Genomic DNA, 22,534 nt, shown 5'->3' on the forward strand with positions numbered 1-22,534 from the left:
AATGAGACCAGAACAGAAAACATCTAATTAGTATAACTGATATATTCAGTTTTAAAGTCCGGCGAGGTGGAGGATTCCGCGAATAGCAGGTAGAGTGTTGTGGATGGTCACCGCTGTAGCTCAAAGACCAGACCATTGCCATAGCGTGAAGAGCCTGTCGGGTGTCGTGGACAGTATTTGCTGTTGCTTCGCATTAAATGTCACTGCCGGCTGTGTTGCCCGTTCTCGCTTGCAATCTTTATAGTGCAAAGAGCAGGTCTCATGTTGCCATTCGTTGATGGCAGACACTGCAGCGTGAAGAGTTGGGTTCACCTGAGTTTCATGTTGATGGTCATAGTGGGCAGCAGAGTCGTGGTGCGCACAGGCCCTTTCAATGTCCCAAAAATCCCCAAACTTCAGGATTTCACCTTTCTTCTTAGGACCTGGAGAGTGATCTCCTGGCCTGCAATGTCCAAAGGTCCAGGAGTGTACGGACAAGTTTCTTTGAGTCACCAATAGTTGTACCTGGTGTCAGCCTTTGAATTGACGAATTTTCTTTACTAATCCACATCTGGTTGTAGGAAGGTCTTCTATTCCCCTGTCAAGGCTCCAACACGTCTGCACTTAGAAAAGGCAGGGCAGATCTGGTAGCAGATTTCTTTGTGTGTATGTGTGTGCCAGACTCATTTGAAGTGCAAGTGGGGCTGGGTGCAGCCTCACCTAGTCATCCTGTCAGGAAGACCAATGCTTTCCACACCTAAGCCCCATTTGGTCACAGTGTGGAAGGAATACACAAATCCCAACACACAGATCCATTCACAGCCATGTGACCCAGGACACTGGTGGAAGGCACAAATGGTTAGGACAAGAAAACTCCAACTTTCCAAAAGTGGCATTTTCAGAATTATGATTCAAAATCCCAGTTTACAGTTAAAGAGGATTTAAAATTACAGTTCGTTTGAGTGTAACTACCATCAGGCACATGCATAAAGCAAAAAAAAGCTGTGCAAAAATAGCGAATCGCAAAAAAGGGCTGTTTGGCAGCGCAATTCTGCCCTTTCCAATGCGGGAACAAACAAAATCACAAAAATAAGGACTCGCACAAATTTCGAGAAGCAAATATGTGAATCCTTACTTGCGATTCCCTTAACAGCGATTGTGAATTGCGATTCACAAAAAAAAGTCTCAAACCTATGCATATAAACTCGCAAATAGCGATTAGCATGAAAATTGCAGTTTTGCCTATGCAGAATAAGGGGACTCCCAATCAGGTGGTTAAGTTGTGAAAAATAAACCACACAGGTGCAATCACTCAGAAACCTATTTAAACTGACCCAGAAGGCCCCTTAAGCTATTCACAATGGCAGCGCTCTACTTGATGGCAAGGAGGAGGAGGATCTATGCAGCAGCACCGCGCAGAGGGAGAATACAGGAGCAGATTTTTAAAGTGTGCACCACATTGCTGGGACAAACAGACAATGAAATCTATGATAAGTACAGACTGAACAGTGCAGTGATCCTACACCTAATAGCAGAATTGGAGCCCTTAATGCAGCACCAGCCCCGTAGGACCAATGCCATCCCAGCTCATGTACAGGTCCTGTGTTGCCTGCACCTACTTGCCTCAGGCAGTTTCCAGGGGGTAGTAGCTGTAGCTGGATGGGTATCACAAAGCTTCCTTTCACGTTTCTTCAAATCCTTCCTGGACGCCATGATGACAAGGATCTACACCCACATCACCTTCCCCACCACCCAACAGGATTTGAACAAGACAAAACTGGACTTCTACCAGGTCACACAGTTCCAGCATGTGATCTGTTGCATAGATTGTATGGATATCCACATTTGTCCACCAGCAGCTAATGAATACATTTTCAGGAACAGGAAATCCTATCATTCAATCAATGTGCAAGTAGTGTGCAATGCAAACCATAACATAACAGACATTGTGGCGCAATACCCCGGAAGCACCCAAGACTCCTACATATTTCGACACAGTGGCATCCACACCCGTCTGCTCGGGTGAATTTGGCGAAGGACATCTGCTTTGTAAACACATATAATTATAATGTACACAAATAGACAGAATGGAAATGCATAAAGGTTGCTAACCCATTGCTTACTACCCTCTAGGGGACAGTGCATACGCCGTGCTGAACTACATATTGATGCTGTACCTCAACCCAGCTACACCACATGACCAGAGGTATAATGCAGCACACATCAGCGCACGCAATGTTATTGAACGTACGTTTGGACTACTGAAAAGTCGCTTTTGCATCCTACAGAAAACTGGTGGAGCATTGCAGTACAGTCCAGAGACCTGCTACTGTATTGTGGCTGCATGTGCCATGTTGCACAATATTGCCACCAGGAGAGTTATACACATTGAGGTGTCCAACAGCGAGTCTGAGGGGGACAACCAGCCACTGGCACAACTCCGACAAGCGCATGGGGCAAGCTCAGCAGAAGGGCAAAGGAGACGGGCAGACATCACACAACATTATTTCTGAGGTATGTAATGATGAGACAAGGCACTTGAATTTCGAAAAGGAAAGTTTTTACTAACATGAATCCATGTAGTATTGTGTAGCCACACAGAGAATGGTGCAAAATAATGATTGTATTCTGTAAGTTGAAAATTAAACTTATTCAGGTCCTGGAAGTCAATCACTATCATGGTTTGTCCGTGGTTACTTGGTCAAATGAATAAGGAGATGTCGTCCTAGCGCTTCCTGCCACGCACCCCCAAATGCCTTTCGCCTGCATCTGCAACATCGCCCTGGTGTGCACCGGAAGGTGATGTGCTGCGGGTACTGCGCCTCCTGGCAGTGGACACTGGCACCGACAGGCTGCTAAGGCTGGATGCCTCCTCACTACCCTCCTCCCCTGTTACATTGCTGCCACCAACAGTGCCAGCCTGGATCTGTTCCACGGCAGTGGTCACTTGTCCAAGGGCACTGGCCACATCATTATTATTATTATTATTATTATTATTATGAGTTTTATATAGCGCCTGGTTACCAGAAAGGCATCCCAGCGCTCACCAGGGAATGAAACTACAGAGTAATGCGGGGGGTTTAAGCAGAAAACAGAAAAGTTTTTAAAAGATTGCGGAACCGAAGCAAACTGGCTTCCGAGCGGAGTTGTAGGGGAAGAGAATTCCACAGAGTGGCTACGTTTATAGAGAACCTTCTGCCACCAGTTCTTACTTTCTTCACCCTCCCAACCTGCAAAAGATGTTGGTGGTCAGACCGGAGAGAGCGGAGGGCTTTGTAGGGCTGAACCATCTTCCCCAGAATAGGTGGACCTGCCCCCTGCAGGACTTTATGAGCGATGCAGAGTGACTTGAACTTCACCCTGTCCCTCACAGGGAGCCAATGCAGTGCCTTGAGCGCAGGGCGAGCAGATTGATGTCTGGGGATACCCGTCAGAAGCCTGGCGGCCGCATTCTGCACTTGCTGCAGTTTGTTCATGGTAGATTCTGGAGCACCCAGGAACAACGCGTTGCTGAAATCCAGCCGCGAGATGATAAGCCCCTGGATGAGAAGTCTCCTAGTGGCCGCTGGGAGCAGCGGTAGAATCTTCCGAGCCGAGCGGAGCAGGCCAAAGCACACGCCAGCCGTCTTTTTGGCATGGGTTTTAAACGACAGGTCCTGCTCAAGCCAAACCCTGAGGCTCTTAATCTCCTGCTTGGGGGTGGGTACAGGTCCAAGGCAGTCGGGCCAGCTGCTGGGAGACAGAGATGGAGAGGAGTTTCCCAGCAGCATCAGCTCCGTCTTGGAGCCGTTGAGCTTTAAAGCTGAGCTGCACATCCATGTGTAGATCTTCTCCAGACACGAGTGCAGCCGGTCAGGATGGTAAGCCGACTGGGAAAGGCCTACCACCAACTGAGTATTATCAGCATAACTGATGATTTTGATACCCAGCGGCAGTACCACACTCTCCAGGGGGGCCATATAGAAGCAAACCACTTGAGGGCCAGACCGGTGATCCCCACCCCTGCCAGCCGTTGGAGAAGCACCTGATGGTCCACGGTGTCAAAAGCAGCACTGAGGTCCAGGAGGATCACTGCCACTGATCCCCCTGAATCCAAAATGCTCCTAGCGTTCTCCACAACCGCCAGCAGGGCGGTGTCAGTCCCCTGACTGGGACGGAAACCGGTTTGGGAGTCACCTAAGAGGGAATTGGCCTCCAAGAAGTCCGACAGGCGGCTGTTGACCAGCTTCTCAGCGATCTTACTAAGGCCCGGCAGCAGCGAGATAGGCCTGAAGTTGGCAAGGTCGGCGGGGTCCAGATTAGGCTTTTTTAAAAGGGCCTTCACGACCGCCCCTTTCCAACTGGGGGGTACTACCCCTTGAGTGAGGGACAAGTTTACAAGGTCCGTCACTGGGCCACCAATGGTAGATGCCACCTGTTTTAGATATTTAACAGGTACCGGATCTTTCGGGGAGCCACTCTTCATGGTCCTCAAAATCAAGAGAACTTCCTCCATGGTAACAGTACCAAAGGAGGTCAGCTCCACTTATCGCATCCTACCCTGCGGACCAGGGATATCACCCGGGGAAGATACCTCACCTGGGCGGGGAAGGGAAACCAGTATATTATCAATTTTTGTTTTAAAAAAGGACGCCAGTTCTGTGCATTTTTTGCGTGGGTCCTCATGGATGATCTGGGGTTCGGGGATGTTCAGTAATTCCTTGATAACTCTGAATGATTCTTTAGAAGAGTTGGCCGCGGAGCCTATTCTCTCTTCAAAGAATCCAGATTTTGCCGCACGAATGGCGGATTTGTATATACTCAAGGCCTCCCGATACTCCTTCCGCTTCGTTTCACACCAGTCCTTCCTCCAGGACCGCTCTAGCCTCTTGCATCCCTTCCTTAGGGATCTCAATTCGGGCGTATACCACGGCGCCGAACCCACTCTCTTCCCCTTCATGAGTTGTTTCTTTTTGGGAAGAAGGATATCTAACGAGTCCGTAAGCCAAGTGTGTACATTCGCTTCCGCGACTAACGGGTTAGGACCAGGAGGGGGCTGCGTTGCCTCCAGATGTGCCGACCAGGTGTCAATCGAGAGCCTCGACCAGGCTCTTTCCAAAGTGTGGACCCTTGGGACCATTGCAGCTAGATTATCAAATTGCCACATTGCGGACACCAAGAAATGGTCTGTCCAGGGCAGGGGCAGCGCCGGAGATGGAATAAAGTGGCCCAGGTTAGAGAAAATGGGGTCAAGCAGGTGACCCTTCTCATGAGTCGCCCCCGGAATGGCCAGAGTGATTCCAAACGCTTTGAGATCATCCAACAGATCTACTCCCGGGGCGTTAGAGGGGTCGTCAAGATGGATATTAAAATCCCCAAGAGCCACAAAATTGGTGGCTGAGGAAGCAAGAAGAGTCGTTGTTTCTAGGAAGGAATTGGGGAAATTTCCCAGAGATCCAGGCGGGCGATAAATCAACAGGCCCTTCAGAGACACCGTAGATGACAAACGGAGGGTGAACTGACAGCTCTCACAATCAGCCACCCCTCCGTTCTGAACCTTACAAGCAAGCGTGTCTCTAAAGAGGATAGCAACTCCTCCTCCCCTTGCATCCCCACAACAGTGGCCCATATCTATTTGCATGGCAACAGAGTGGCATGAGAGCAGAGCAGTGGTGTTGCAAAGGTTGTTGTTGGACCTGGTATAGCAGGCCATGCGCATCATGAACTGCCGATGCCATCTCCGCTGTGTCTCTTGGCCCGCAAGCATTGCCGAGGTCAGCTCCTGCATGCTTGCGTTGGTCTGCCTATTTCTCTCCACCACCGCTGCAGTTAGTTCCTGCACACTATCTGTCATGACCGTGATGTTCCTGGCCAATTTGGTTGGTTGCAGCTGAAGTGACCCCATGTGTCTTGCTTGCAGGTGCTGCACCCTCAATATCTGGGACTCCACGTCACCCCACACATTTGGAACCTGGTCATCCTGAGCAGCAATGTGGGCCCTTGAACTGCACCTCTGTCGTCGTCGGACCTGTGCCTGGGGTGTAGGTGTTGTACTTTGAAGTGTATGGTTGCATGCATCTTACCTTGTGTGCTACTGGCCACTCCGGATGTGTCCAGCTGGGTCACTCCCACCACTGCCTCTGGCTGGATTGTGGACTCCACCAGGTCCTCCAGAGCTGTATTGTCAGGGACTGTAGATGTACCCCCTCCAGTACTCCTTGCCTCTTTCAGCCTTTCTGCTTTTCCCTCCTTGGCACAGCTGCGAAGGTCGAAACCATCTCCTCTTGAGATCATCTATGCTGCGGTATGTGACCCCCACAGCATTCACCTTGCTCTGGATACATAGCCATATCCTGCGTTTATCAGCCTCTGGCACTTTCAGTGAGAGTTTCCCAAAGAGCTTGCATTGCTCTTGTACACTTCCTCTACTAGGTTTTCAAGTTCCCTCTCACTGAATTTTAACTTGCGCTTCCTGGGCTTGTCACTCTCCACTGATGTTGTAGGATCCATTCTGGTGCACAGAAAGTAACTGCAGAAAAAGGTGGATGGTGAATCTGCTCAGCTCCAGCACTCTGCTTCCTCTCACTTTCTCTGGGCACTGACTGAAGCATGGACTGAATGACTTCCTGGTTGTGATGTCATCAGCATGCTTCCAATGCGGCACGCATTTTGCGATTTCACAAATTGAGGAATTGCTATTAGCGATAGCGAAAATTACTGATTCGTTGATTTTGCGCAAGGGGGTTCATGCATTGCAGATAGCGATTTCTAAATACCGATTCCTTATTAATCGCTATTTAGGAATCGCTAAATGTGATTTTGATGCATGTACCCGTTAATCTCTTACTGCTCCCAATCAAGTGTTATCACTTATTAAATGTAATAAGGTAACCCAGTGTAAGTCAATCAGAGAGATAGACCTTACAGCAGTGAAAAAAAACTTTAAGACTTTTCACGGCGTCTAAAATGTAAGTACACATGTCCTATTTTAAATACAATGTGTACTGGCCTATGAGCCCTACCTTAAGGGTATTAGTGAGGACATTTGTAGACCGTGCAAAAGGGTTATTTAGTACACCCAGGCACATATCCATTCGCTGATTGTGTCTCCCCAGCACCCTGCCTCATGAGACTTTATGGCAGAGGGTAACTGATAAATATTTAAAAGGAAGGTTTGGCCTGACAAAATGTTTATTTTGGTAGTGCGACTTGGCAGTTTAATACTGCACTAAAGGCTGCAGTTTCAGGCCTGAGACATATTTTAAAAGACTACTTTAGTGGGTAGCACATTGAGTGCTGCAAGCCCACTAAAAGAATTTAATTTATAGGCTCTGAGGGCATGCTGTACCAATCAGTAGTGACAAACAAGTATATTAAATGCAGTAATAAGGTATATTCCACTTTTAAAATGCTTCAGAGAGCACAAGCACTTTACCATTGGTTGGCAGGAAAAATAGTGCACAGAGTCTTAATGCCAACAAAAAAGCGAGTTTTACGGAAGGCAAAACATCTGGGGGAGACCCTGCAAAAAGAATCAGGTCCAATGCCCGGTATGTTTAATGGACATGGGAATTTGATGGCTCTCTTGCAGGTCTTTTCCCTGCCCCTCTGGTAACCACAGCATAAAACCACTAGAGTGTGCAGTTTTCAACATTCCTTACCCTGTAGGAGACTGGATGAGACATTTCCTCAAAGGGCAACAAGAAACTACTTTGGACGCATGTGTCATCTAACTTGTTACTGGACCACGCCTTCCCAATTCTAGGTACTTCACTACACCTTCCACTTTCGTCAGCATGGCTTGCTGAGGAACACTTCCATTTAGCAAACCTGTGCAGCTCCTTTTAGTCAAAGGATTCTTGGAGAAAGGGTCGAGCCTCAAAAATTGGAACTCCTAATTTTTCAGTGTCCCGAAAGTTGGGATTTTTTATTCTATTTTAGATCCCAGTAATTTCAACGCCTTCCTGAGGATGCCGAAGTCCAAGATGCGATGCCGGCCAAGGTCGTGTCTGTCCTGGATCCCAGCCTGGATAGTGGCATTGGACCTGCAGGACACGTATTTCTATATTTCTGTTGTTAGAAAGTCGTCCTGTTGCCCTGTTCACCCCCATTTGTTTGCAGAATGATACTGAGGGCACTTAACTATAATCAGGGGCCTTATAAAATATGTTTTTTATGCCCTGGTGAGGGAAAAACTGCCCTTTTATGTTCCCCATTGTAGATAATTAGCTCCCAACATTGCAATATTGTATTTAGGTGTAATTATTGCAAGTAAATGAGTGAAATATCATTCAAGGACTTCAAAGATTGATAAAGCCAACACATCGCCACTGTTGAATATATCATAACTAGTACAGAAGAAAAGGTATAGAACTTTCTCTTGTGTAAGCCAGCATTTTAGTGGCCTCTGCTGATTGGTCAGCTTTAACAGGCTTAACTAGGCTGTTTTGATTAGGTGATAAGTGGCCTGGCCAGAGCAGAGGTTGTTTGATGGAAAGAGCTCTGAAGCTGAGGAGGATGCCACACTTTGGAGGAAGTTGTCATGCTTTTGGGTGCCACCCAGTTTCTCATTGGACAGAGGTGCCCCCTGCTTGTCACCCTAGAACACTGAATAAATGTGAACGCTGTATAGTCTCTCAGATCTGCTGCCTGAAACTACAAGAAGGAAAAGGACTGCTCTGCTAGAATCTGGATCTGCACCCAAAGGCCTGTACTCTGAATTACTTCGCCTGCTGCACAATCTGGTAATACAGCCCTGGGGACTGTACCTAGCTTCAAGAAGGATTAAGGAAGGGACTCCTTGGAAGATACAGGTTTACAGAGCCCACATGCATCATCTCCACCAAGAGTCCGCATCCTGGAGTGCGTGCAGTAGGCCTGGGCCTGACATTCCACTCCACTTGCGGAGTTTGCTGAGTTTTTCCCACTCTGTGCCCCACTTAGTGTGCAGAGTTCCGAAAAACTATGCATGGAAGATTTTTTCCTTGCTCATCAACGTTAAGTTGGCCAGCGCTTGTGAGAAAAATCTTACTCTTAACAACTACTCAGCACGATTTTTCAAAGCGGGCTGTCACTGATGGTCGCTACCACCCGCATTGACAAACCTTTTGTTTGCATTGAGGAAGCTGCAGCTCGAGTACAACATTTACTCACGCAGCATATAGAAGCAGTACCCTCTTATGCTGTGCATGGTGGTGTTCTTGGTAGTTTTACAGTGCAGGACAAACACCCAGTGCCAAAAATCAGCATGACCTAATGCACTCCGCTGCCTGCCGAACTCCATGTGGCGCAGCAGAGTGTTTTGGTCACATATGATTCACATAGCGTAACTCTGTGAATTCCGCCTAGGCCTAGCGTCCAGTGGACTTTAAAGGATTTAGCAAGGTGCATTGTGGGAGTTGTAAATCAGAAATCCCGGAGACGCTCTAGGAGATTCCATACATTTATATTGATGATTTGAATACTTTGAACCTACAAGCAGATGTTCAACAAGCACCTCCTGAAGTTTGGAGAAGTTTGTGGAGCTTTTGTGATAAAGGTCCGTGAGGTGACCAACCCGACGGTGAGAGTCAAGCCGACTACCTTCAACCATGACTCGGCCTGGATTTCAGGTTCATTCAGCTCAAACTCCCGAGCTCCAGACTTCCAGGATTTGACCAGGGCCTCGTAAGCCGACAAACCTTCACCGAATCCGGCCTCTTGTAGAGGGTGGAGATACGTTGTGAGAAAAAGCTCTAGAAAAGTTTCTAAGTGTGAAGGTAAAATATGGACAGGGGCCGCGCCTTTGGTATATTCGACCAAGGCTCCATCGCGGTCGGCCTCAAACTTTGACTCTGTCCCGGAAAAGCACAACCAGATGTTCCAGAGTCACGCTATATGTTTTTAAGCTCTACAAAGGGAGTAATCTTTAAAAATTAATATCTCTGGTTCCCTGCATTGGTGGTTTATTTCACTTTGGTTTTGTGCATAAAAGTATTTCAAATTTTATAAATTGGTGTGAGATTTTTATTTTGTGTTGTGTCTTACTCATTTGATGTATTTGTGTTTTTAAATGCTTTACATGCCTGTCTCCTAAGTTAGGTCTGACTGCTTGTTGTCAACTACCAAGGGTTGAGCAAGGAGCTAATTTGCTGAACCCTTTACTGGACACTATACCGTGTTTCTGACCTTATCACGAGTGGTAAGTGCATACCTACCACTACCAATGACCCCCTTTCCAACATTCGTTGTTCAGCTGTGTGGGTACAGACTTGTGTTTAAAGTACACAATACAATAATTAAGAAATATCTTTAAAAATCTTCTAAATTGTCTTAGAACAGAATATTAACTGTTGAACCTTTTAACTTTGGACTACAATTATTTATTTTTATTGCAAAAACAATACATACAATACTTCAAATGAGAGACATATGGACTAGACATGCGGAAATAAACAATAAGAAGAAGAAGAAGAATAAAACAATAATTAAATGGCAAGTAGCTGTCCCTTGTAGCAGAATGGTATGGCAGTAAATCACAGGTTAAACACATGCAGTACTAACAGTTGATGGACAGAATGCAGAACAATGTCATACATTCACCCCAGTACGGAGATCTGGGCCTAAATCCATCGTTTTTTTGCACTCCACACCACCCCAGTTCAGACATGGCCATATGCAACTCAGCCTTGACCCTGTGCCTCATGGGAACAGTCCAGCCCGAACTGCCAGGCCATTTCTTTTCTGGACCGGAATCAAGCATCCTAGGACCGGTTTCTGGCTATCAGCCATCTTCAGCCAGGATAGCTTGACTCCTGTGGTGTGGAGAGCATGGGACTCACGGCTGAGCATACCCATCCCACTAGGGGTGACAAATGCAAAAATAACAGTTGATGGACAGAATGCAGAACAATGTCATACATTCACCCCAGTTCAGAGATCTGAGCCTAAATCCATCGTTTTTTTGCACTCCACAGCACCCCAGTTCAGACATGGCCATATGCAAATCAGCCTTGACCCTGTGCCTCATGGGAACAGTCCAGCCCGAACTGCCAAGCCATGTCTTTCCTGGACTGGAATCAAGCATCCTAGGACCGGTTTTTGGCTATCAGCCGTCTTCAGCGAGGATAGCTTGACTCCAGTGGTGTGGAGAGCATGGGACTCACGTCTGAGCATACCCATCCCACTCGGGGTGACAAATGCAGTATCAGCGTATTATCGTCCAGGTGACTAAAACTATAATCGATGTCATGAGAAGTGTCCAAATGGTCAGCAGACAGAGCCCCTGGCATATAGAACAGACCACGTAGGAGTCGTAGGTATCTGCCTCAAATTAGAAGCTCTAAGTATTGGCACAAATCCGGAGGAGCGAACAACGTGTAAGTAGGTCGTGGTGGAGATAGGTTGTTACACATGGTGTCGTTCATGGTGGTTTGTGTGAGCTAAAGTAGAGGTCAAGAGTGTTCCACATATGTCTTATCGAACATTTCCACTGTGAGTTCTGGAGAGTTACATTATCAGCTCCTCTTAGTTTGGTGACCCAGTTTAGCCAGCAATTGAAGGAAGCTTTGCGAGTGTCCTTCCAATGGCTGAGTATAATCTTGACTGCAGCTGTTAGAAGTAGATCTAGTAGCGCCCTATCATTTTCATTGAGTGAATAAGCTCTCAGGAAACCAAACAGTAGTGTTGGTAAATCCCTAGAAGGGGAATATGAGAAGAGTTTAGAAATTAATTCGAAAATCTTATCCCAGAAGGGTATTACGCATTCACACTGGACTAATAAATGTTCTAGGTCACCCACTTAATAATTGCAGTTCCAACAGATGGGGTCCTCCCTGGTTTTGTGTGAGTGGAGCCGGGCAGGTGTCCAAAAGGCCTTATGTAGCAACCAAAATTTCGTCTAGGAGAGTGCTGGGCTAATCTTATGTCTCATGTCTTTGTCCAGTCTAACTCCGAGATCAAAGAAGAGGAGTGTGATTCCCAGAAGGATGCGAGCTTCATGTTGAGGGTAGAATGTTGTGGGCGTCTTCATTTATAAATCCAGGAAACCTGGTGACCTAACTTATGTAGTTTTGAAAGGTAACTCGGGAGGGAAGGAGGTATAGGTGATAGCTTCGCTTTTGTTACTACCGACTTTATTTTTAAGAAGTTATAAAATTCAAGTGAGTCCAGGTTGTAGTTAGAATCCATTTCTTTGAAGGAAAGAGGGTAGGCGCCGTTGAAAAGTTGTTGGGGGAAATAGATGCCATTATTAATCCGTGAGTTGTGTAAAGTTTTCCCTTCATATCTTATTTTATGATTGTTGCAAAGGGATTCAAGGTTAGACTGTTTAATGCTAATATTTAGGAGTTTGTCAATTTTCAGTAGAGTGGATTTCGTGTTTTTGAACAGGGGTTTTGAGCAGGTGACCACAAGGTTTGCGGTTAGAAGGGCCGCTGGGGTAAGATTCATAAGGCTTGACTTCTCAATGTCTTACCATACAGGGGTGTAGTCTTCGAGTGGCACTAGCCAGTTTGAGCCTTGCTTTGCTAAAAAAGCTGTCTGATAGAGCTTAAAGTCAGCCAGGTTGACCCCTAGTCTGAGTTTTTTCATGCTAATTCTTGCCTTTTTCCCCTTCCATAAGAATTTTGAGAGTAAAATGTCTAGTTTATGGTGGAAGTCTTCAGACAGTATAAGGGGCAGCATAGTAACTAGGTAGTTCACTAGTGGAGAGATCATCATATTGATGGCCTCGATACTACCCCAGTATGTTATAAATCTTGGTGACCATGCGTCTAGAAGGGTTTTATTTTCTCTAGGGTGTTGGTCTCGTTACGCTGGAGCGGCTCTAATATTGAGCTGCCGAATTCCATTCCTAGGTACTTTATGAATCCTGGTTGCCATGTAAGGCCAGAGCCACCTAGCATTTCCCGAGTGCCGAGAATATTGAGTGGTTTTACTTTGGACTTATCCCGGTTTAGTTTATATCCTAAGTGTCTAGAATATCTTTCAATCGGGGTCATGAGTGCCTTGATGGAGTCGCCTGGGTTCTCCATAACCACTAGGATATCATCCGCATATGCGGCTAGTGTCACACGAGTTTCTCCAAATTTCACTCCCATAATTCCATTGTTACGCTTAATATCCGTAATTAGTGGTTCTAAGGCCAAGAGAAACAGTACAGGAGAGAGAGGGCAGCCCTGTCTGGTGCCTTGTTCTAAATGGAATGACTCTGACAGAGTACTATTATTAGCAATTCAAGCAGTAAGGTTTGAGTAAAGTGCCAGTACCATATTGATGTATGTTTCACTGAGATTAAAAGATAACATGTATTGTTTTAAGAATGACCACGAGAACCTGTTGAACGCTTTCTCTGCGTCCAGGGTAATGGCGATAGAGGGGGTGGGCGTTATTTTAGCTTTCTCTAAAATATGACTCAGCAGTCTAGTGTTGTCATTAGACATGCAATATTTGAGGAACCTCACCTGTGAGTTACTGATCAATTTTGGAAGGACCGCGTTCAGTCTATTAGCTAGGATTTTTGCGTAGATCTTGCAGTCCAAAATGATTAGCGAGATTGTTCTATAGTTTTTTGTTAAGAGGGGGTCTTTCCCTTCTTTCAGAATGACAATAATATTGGCTTCTCCCATCGATTTGGTGACAAAGTCCTCTTTAGCTTTAGAGTTAAATAACTTTAGCAGGGTAAGTTTTAGTGCTTAAGGCAAATTTAAGACAAAATCCTAACTTAAGTCTGTCTTAAGTTTCTCTTAAGTTTGTCTTAAGTATGTCTTAAGTCTGTCTTAAGTCTGCCTTAAGTCTGTCTTAAGTTTGTCCTAAGTCTCTCCTAAGTCTGTCCTAAGTCTGTCTTAAGTCTGCCTTAAGTCTTCAGTCAAGTCAAGTCAATTAATTTATATAGCGCGCTACATACCCAGAGGGTCTCAAGGCGCTTGAAGAAGAGTGGGGAATTACATGTCGAATATCCAGGTTTTAAGTTGCTTTCTGAATGCTAGGTGGTTCTGAGTGAGGCGAAGGTGAATGAGAAGTGAGTTCCAGGTTTTAGCCGCCAGGTAGGAGAAGGATCTTCCTCCCATGGTGGTTTTGTTGATGTGAGGTACAGCAGCAAGGGCTTGGTTGGAAGAGCGAAGCTGGCGGGAGGGGGTGTAGAAGGAAAGTCGTGTGTTGAGGCATTCGGGTCCAAGTTCGTAAAGTGCTTTGTGTGCGTGGGTTAGGAGGCGGAATGTTATCCTCTTATTGACGGGGAGCCAGTGGAGGTTTTTCAGGTGACCAGAAATGTGGTCTTTACGCGGGATGTCTAGTATGAGTCTGGCTGATGCGTTCTGGATGCGTTGGAGTTTTTTCTGAAGTTTTGCGGTGGTACCGGCGTATAGGTTGTTTCCGTAGTCCAGGCGGCTTGTAACCAGTGCGTGGGTGACCGTTTTTCTAGTTTCGGTGGGGATCCAGCGAAATGTTTTTTTAAGCATGCGAAGAATGTTGAAGCAAGATGATGAAACGGCGTTGACTTGTCTGGTCATCGAGAGTGAGTCCAGGATGACGCCCAGGTTCCGTGCGTGGTCCGTCGGGATGGGTGCTTTTCCAAGGGCCTCAGGCCACCAGGAGTCGTCCCAGGCGGAGGGGGAGGTACCTAAGATAAGGACTTCTGTTTTGTCTGAATTCAGTTTCAGACGGCTGTGCTTCATCCACTCGGCTACTTCTTTCATTCCTTCATGTAGGTTGGTTTTGGCGGTGTTAGGGTCTTTGGTGAGTGAGAGGATCAGTTGAGTGTCATCAGCGTAGGAGATGATGTTGAGGTTGTGTTGGCGTGCGATGGCCGCGAGGGGGCTCATGTATACGTTGAAGAGGGTGGGGCTGAGTGAAGATCCTTGTGGCACGCCGCAAATGACTTCAGTGGCCTCTGATTTGCAAGGTGGGAGGCGGACTCTCTGAGTTCTTCCGGCAAGGAACGAGGTGATCCATTCCAGTGCTTTTCCTTGGATTGCGATGTTTCTGAGGCGTTGTAACAGGGTGTTATGACAGACTGTGTCGAAGGCTGCGGAGAGGTCGAGGAGGATGAGGGCGACTGTGTCTCCATTGTCCAGTAGAGTTCGAATGTCGTCTGTTGCTGCGATGAGTGCGGTCTCAGTGCTGTGTTTGGCTCGGAAGCCGGACTGTGAGGAGTCGAGGGATTTGTTGGTTTCGAGGAAGGCGGCGAGCTGGTTGTTGACAGCTTTCTCGATGACTTTGGCCGGGAATGGAAGGAGCGAGATGGGGCGGTAGTTTTTGAGTTCGGTGGGGTCAGCTGTGGGTTTTTTCAGAAGGGCGCTGAGTTCGGCGTGTTTCCAGCTTTCCGGGAAGGTGGCGGAGTTGAGTGAGCAGTTGATGACGTCTCGGAGGTGTGGTGCTATGATGGAGTCTGCTTTGTTGAAGATGTGGTGAGGGCATGGGTCTGTTGGGGATCCTGAGTGGATAGAGTTCATCAGGCGGATGGTGTCCTCAGTGGAGATTGGGTTCCAGTCATTAAGGATGTTCAAGGGGGGTGAAGGTACGGCAGAAGGTTGGGTGGGTTGGTCTCCGGGTTGGTTGTCGAAGCTGTTGTGGATGTCTGCGATTTTGTCGTGGAAGAACGAAGCTAGGGAGTCGCAAAGGGTTTGAGAGGGAGTGATGTCGTTGGAGTTGGCAGTAGGGTTGGTAAACTCTTTGACGATGTTGAATAATTCCTTGCTGTTGTGGGCGTTGTTGTCTAGTCGGTCTTTGAATGCGGCTTTCTTGGCAGTCCGGATCAGTTGGTGGTGTATGCGGGTGGCGTTTTTGAAGGCGTCCCTGGTGCTGGAGTTTGGGTCTTTTTTCCAGGCCTTCTCAAGGGAGCGACAGAGTTTCTTGGATTTCTTAAGATCATCGTTGAACCAGGGGGCGTTTTTGCTGCCTAGTTTGATTTGACGTTTTTTTCAGAGGTGCTAGTCTGTCTTAAGTCTGTCTTAACTTTGTCTTAACTTTGTCTTAAGTTTGTCCTAAGTCTGTCTTAAGTTTGTCTTAAGTCAAACTTAAGACAAAGTATTAACTTTACTACTACTAAATGCCTTCTGTGAATACCAAAAGTAATAAGTTTAGGATTTTGTCTTAAGTTAGTTCTGTCTTTCGGCAATAAGGTATTGAACGAGCTTGAGAGTAGGATGTAGTTGATCCTAGAGTAGAGTTATGTGGTGCCGAATAAAATGTGTAATCCCTCGTGTCTGGGTGTTTGAGGCGCCATGAGTCCCTTAGATTAAACTTGGAGCATATTCTTTTGAGGACCTTGTATGAACGGGGGGGTTGATATTTGCATTTAGATTGCCGGTTTATATGAGGGTCCAGCGGTAGGTTGAAGTCACTGCCAACTATAATGAGGCCTTCCTGGGGGAGGCTCTTGACAGTATTTGAGACCTTCTCCCAGAAGTCGGGTTCATCGGCGTTAGGGCCATAGATGTTGACTACGTGGATGGGGTCATCTCCTCTCTGTAGGTGCATGACTAAAAGCCTTCCTTCTTCATCGTAAGTGTGTGAGATAGTAGTGATGTTGGATTTTTGGGAAATGATGGTGATTTTTTCTTGTGGTCTGCCGGGGAGCATAAGACATGAGAGATCCAGTAGTGTTTTATGAACCCTACATCCTCTTTGGCTAGCTTCATTTCCTGGAGAAGAATGATATCACCCTTAGTTTTTGCTAAGTACTCGAAGATTTTCCTACGCTTCACCGGGTGGTTAGGCCTTTAATGTTTAGAGAAACAATGTTAAGATTCTCTGCTAAGGTTTTGTTCTGTGCCATCTAAGGGTCTCTTGTCGCTATAGGTGTGGTAAGCCCTCCAGAGAGTGTATGTGTGTGGTATCGTCTCTCAATAGGTTATGCAGGTTGAGTCGTGTAGATTTGGTTACGGGACATACCAGTAGCGGGACACTTCTCAAGTAGGTGACCATGTGGGTTGTGTCTCTAAGCAAGTGTGCTATATGAAATATACCTGATACTGCAACAAAGCTCGGATTATCGAGCCGACATGTATGGAATAAAAACATAAAGGAAACAGCCAAAATTACATTTACCCACTGTCCCCATCCCCCCCAACCCTCCCTTCCCTCCCTCCCCTCCCTGTAATACTTGAACTTAGGAGCTACGACGGCAGGTACGTCAAAAGGCAACACGGAGGGATTAATTGCGCATTGTCTTATCAGGAGAAACATTAGAGAAATAACGATAAGAGATAATCTTAATAAGAGAGTTGTGAGTACAACTGTAGATTGGAGAAACATTGTGTGGCACATGCCCAGTAGTAGATGGTTAAGTTTGGCTACATTAACCTATGTGGGATTAGCATAGCACGTAAATGAACATAAGTGAACGTAAGTGAATGTATATTCACTGTGAAGTGAACGTATATTCACTGTATAACATAACTAGAGCTGATGATCTGATTGATAGGTTAGGGGCTGCTAAGTATCTGGGTATATTTGATTTGAGTTCAGGTTACTGGCAGATTGCCCTACTGAAGGAACAAGGGAGAGGTCAGCATTCTGCATACCTGAGGGATATTACCAGTTCAAAGTAATGCTCTTTGACTTAAATAATGCCCTACCACCTTCCAAATGTTGGTTAACAGGGTCTTGTTGGATTAGAGCAGTTCAGTGGAGCCTATCTGGGTGATATAGCTGTGTATCGGATCACTTAAACCACCCAAGTGAATTGCTTCGCACCGTGCAGCAGGCCAGCATAAATAGGTCAGAGTTCTGTGATGTACCTATGGCTGCTGGTAGGTGAGGGCCATGTACAACCTCTCCAGGCTAAAGTCCAACATTTTGGATTGGGCAGCTCCTATTACCCAGATACAGATCAGGGCATTCCTGAGTACTTTAGAATATTTGTTCCCAACTATGGGACCATTGTGGCTCCCCTGATAGAATTACGTCTTAGAAGAGACCAGAGAAAGAGGCTAAATGTTCACCACCAGTGTTACTGGCACCTGACTACACATGGAATATGTGGTTCAGACAGATGCTTCAGAACAAGGGATTGGGGCAGTGTTGGTACAAGTAAATGAGGAGGGCCTTGATCAGCCAGTGTCCTTTATTAGCAGGCAACTTCTCCCCGGAGAACAAAGATGGAGTGCCATTCAGAGGGAGGCCTTTGCTGTTGTTTTGTTTCTGAGACCATACCTGTTTGGTACTCACTTTTATTTTCAAACTGACCACAGACTTCTCAGGTGGCTACTGCAGATGAGACGGGACAATCCAAAGCTATTCAGATGGTCCATTTCTCTACAGGGGATGGACTTTACAGTTTAACACAGATTTGTGGATACCGATGCCAATATGGATCTACTCTCTAGGCTTTTCCACTTAGCTGATGAGGACCACCAGGGTGCAGATTAGTTACCCATCACCTTTCGTTTGGGAGGGAGCATGTTAGAAAGTCATCCTTTTGCTCTGTTCACCCCCATTTTTTGCTGAATGATTCTGGTGGCAACTGATTCTGAATGTTTTGTTTAGTTATTTTTTATTGTATTTGATTAATAAAAACCTTTTACAAATTCTTTATAAAAAGTTCAAATTTCATACTCGGATCAATTTGTATAAATAGCTAAATCATTAAAGGTTAAAAATTAGAATTTGAATGGTAAGAGGTTAATAGACATGTTGTGTTCTAATTAGCCTTGGGTTGCATAGTTCTTCCTTACCCGCTGACTGTGAAGGTCCCCAATGCCTTTTCTTCTTCAATTTTATTATCTTCAATGGTTAAAAACGTGACCAGTTTACAATTTAGTTGGGGATCATTGGAGTTGAAGCACTCTATTACTGCTTGCTGTCTTGTGTAAATCCCACAGGCATTAAATTCTGGTTTGAATAATCTGACTCTTTCTTGCTTTAAATGCATACAGGTCCACATCAAGTGTGCCATGTCCCCTGTTCCCTTTTTGCATAGACATAGACAACAATTAGTTGTAGCTTTACCCCTCTGTCATGGTGGTAGATGCTGGATAGATGGTAATTTCCCTAATCGGCGTTTGAGAAGTCTTTCTTTTATGCACCGTGCATACCTCAAGCTGAAATAGGTTTGTGGGCTTAGTGTTTTAGAATCAATCATCTTTTATTACATGGTATAGGATCAAAGACATAGCTCAACTGCCTACATCCACCGGCCGGCAGAGCGTAAAGTTATGGTCAGTACACAGCGTACAGGTCTACAGCCCGGAGGGCGACCCCGCGTAGAGAAGCTTCAGTCCATAGTATTCATGGCAGACGACTGCGAGGATACCGCTTTTATAGAAAGAAAAGAATAAGAAAACAGACAAACAGCCACCCCCTTAAGCCCCCACAAGCCCCCTCACCCCCTCTGCATCAGTCTCTAGATTCCATTCCTACCACCCCACGGCCGTTGGTCGCCCCTCAGAGTTGTTCAGACCATGTGTGTGGCCCCAACTGGTTACAGAGGAATAAGCTGCAGAATTTGTAGGTATTTTTGGCATGTTACTTCCCTCATTTCCTTGGAGAGGAGCCAGAGGAATGGACCCCATAGCTTTGCATATTCTGACCCCTTCCCATCCTTGCTAAGTGAGAGGGGCTTCATTGCTAGAAGATGACAAAGTCTCCGGATCCAGCCGCGCGGATCGTGTGTAGCCGAAGAGCCCCATTGCGCTAAAAGGACCTGTCGCGCCGCGAGCACTGCTTACGCAATCTGTCTGCCCCTTAGCGAGTGCAAAGGCAAGGATTTGGGGTGGGGGAGTCCCAACAGTGTGTGTTCAGGGGCCCGGGGAAACGTAATTTGGAATGCCTCATCAAGGTCATCAAGAACCCCAGTCCAATATTGCACCAGTTTCGGGCAGTGCCATAACAGGTGTATCAGGGTGCCAGGAAGGCAATCCCCCCCCCACCAGCAGAGGCCTGACTTAGTTCCATCCCAGGACTTGATACGCGCTGGCGTATAGTACCAATAAGTGACTACCTGTTAGGCAGATTCCGCACCCATGGTAATAGAGGCCGTGTGATGAGCTCGGTTAAAGATATGTTCCCATTCTTTGAGAGACAGAGGACGCCCCAATACAGTCTCCCACCAAACCTGCGCCTTTGTGCACTGCTTCTTAGGGCCCATAAGGATCCTTGCGTACAGTTAAGATATGAGCTTACGGTCATCCTTTTTGCAAACAAACTATTTTTCGAAAGCGGTCAAGGGGCGGGACATCAAAGCGAAATTGAGGGGCTGGGTCACCCAGTGTGCCAGCTGCGAGTGTTGAAAAGCGTCTGACTCCTGCAAATTAAAATATTCCTTGCGTAATTGAGAGAAGGGGATCGAGCCACCTAGATCAAATAGGGAGCCCACTCTTTTACAACATTCCTCTCTCCAGTGATGAAAGATTGGGGACGCGCACCCCAGCGGGAAATCAGGATTATCTACAATAGGAGTCATAGGGGAGGGAAAAGTGGTCCAGCCCCTGCGCAGCGCTGATTGATCTCACACTTTGAGAGTCGGCGAGGCTACAGGCAAAGAGTAGAGGCCCCAGGCTCTGTGCTTGTGCGGAAGCCATAGTTCCCGCCAAATATTACAGCCAGCCACTGTCTGATCCATAAAGTTGCAGTGCTTGCTAGACAAAGGACTATTCTACTCTGTGATATAGCGGAAACAGGACGCTTGATGATAATCATTCAATAGGGGGAAGCCCAGCCCTCCCACTGCCTTTTGCGCGGTGATAAGTGACAGCGCGAGCCTCGGTCTCTTGTTGCTCCACAAGAATTTATTAAGGAGCTCTTGCAGTTTCGGGAGGACGCCCAGCGGTGGGCTCGCCGGGAGCATCTGAAACAAGTAAAGGATACGCGACAGCACAGTCATCTTCACCGCCGTTAGCCTCCTGTACTAGTCCAAGTTGAGGCAGGACCAGTCGGAGAGCGCTTTGGTAGTTTGGTCCACCAATAGCTTATAATTGAGGGAGACCGTTTTAGAAATAGAAGAAGTAAGCCGGATTCCCAAGTATGTAATGTCGGAATGCACCCACTGAAAGGCAAAGTCCTGCCGCAGATCCTGGACCTCATCGTCGGGGACAGAGATATTAAGAATTTGCGATTTCGGAAAGTTTACCTTAAACCCTGCCACCTTTCCGAACTCAAGGAGCTCCGCCGCCAAGCACCGCAAGGTAGAGTGAGGGTGGGTAAGCGACTGGATAACATCGTCTGCATACATACTAATTTTGTGGGTGTCCGCGCTAAACTTGATTCGCGCGATATCCAAGTTAGATCGAATGCGCTGGGCAAAAGGCTCCATATAGAGAGCGAAAAGCAGTGGGGATAAGGGACACCCCTGTCGCGTCCCTCTGGAAATGGGGAAAAGGGCAGATTTACACCCGTTCACTCTCACCGCAGCCTTAGGGGCAGCGTAGAGACATTGAACCCACCAAACAAAGTTATCGCAGAGACCAAAGGCTCGCAAGACTGTGAACAAATACTCCCAATCCACCCGGTCAAAGGCCTTCTCTGCGTCGATAGAAAGGAGAAAAGCCTTGGCCTGAGATCGGTGAACTAGGTCCTTAAGATGAAGAATTTGCTTCGTAGTATCCCCTCCCTGCCGCATTGGAATAAAGCCGGCCTGGTCCGGATCAATGATATCGTCCATCAGGGGGCTGAGTCGCGCCGCCAGAATATTTGCGAAGAGCTTTGCATCAATGTTTAAAAGGGAAATCGGCCGGAACAAGCCACAGTCTTTAGGATCTTCACCAGGTTTAAGGAGGACCGTGATAGCTGTCTCTGACATGGAGGGCGTTACCTCCCCAGTATCAAGGAAGGAGTTGAAGAGTTATGTTAAAAGAAGAGCCAGCTCCACACAAAAAGTTTTAAAAAACAAGGCGGAGAAGCCATCCGGCCCCGGGGATTTGGCTTTCTTCAGCCGAGCTATTGCTGATATGACCTCCTCTATGCGAATAGTGGCATCCAAAGCATCGGCCGACGATTTAAACAGGGGCGTAAGATTACAGGGCGATAGAATTTCCTGCCCAAGGACCCCTGACATTACTTGAATCACCTTTCCCAAGTATTATAGTATGGCTGGACACTCCCAGATGATGTGGAAAAAGGTACCTCTTTGATCACAGCCCCGTATACATCGATCTGTGTGAGGGCGCCCTAACTTATGCTTGATTGTACTTGTGGGTTAGGATCTATGGAGAGTTTTTAACTGTATTAGCAGCATCTCACACCGATTGCTACCTCTCTTGGTCTCTGTATGGCCTCTGCCAATCATCAACTTCTGATAAGGCCAATATCTGCCTCCCAGAAGGTCCTCAGCGGGTCAGGCAAGTTATTGATAATCTTCCTGTACGTGTAGAATAATGCCTTTTCTGGGATTGGGTCTAATATGAATCGATATTCCAATGGGCTCCCCTCTCTAATGTGCCTACGGAGTGCATGCCCCAGTGGCATATATCTGTATCTTCCTATGTCGGCTAACTGGTACTCCTTCTGCAGATCTGCGATCGGGATTATCGCCGGGTCCCTCCACGCGTCACCTAGATGTGCTATATCTAGCAGTTTCCACTTATTAAAGCCCTGTAATTTGCCCACTTCCTCTAACATATCACTATCCCATAACTGAGTTCGTTCAGTCAGCCTATTA

The sequence above is a fragment of the Lissotriton vulgaris genome, chromosome 7, assembly GCF_964263255.1.
Source record: "Lissotriton vulgaris chromosome 7, aLisVul1.2, whole genome shotgun sequence".
Taxonomy (NCBI): Eukaryota; Metazoa; Chordata; class Amphibia; order Caudata; family Salamandridae; genus Lissotriton; species Lissotriton vulgaris.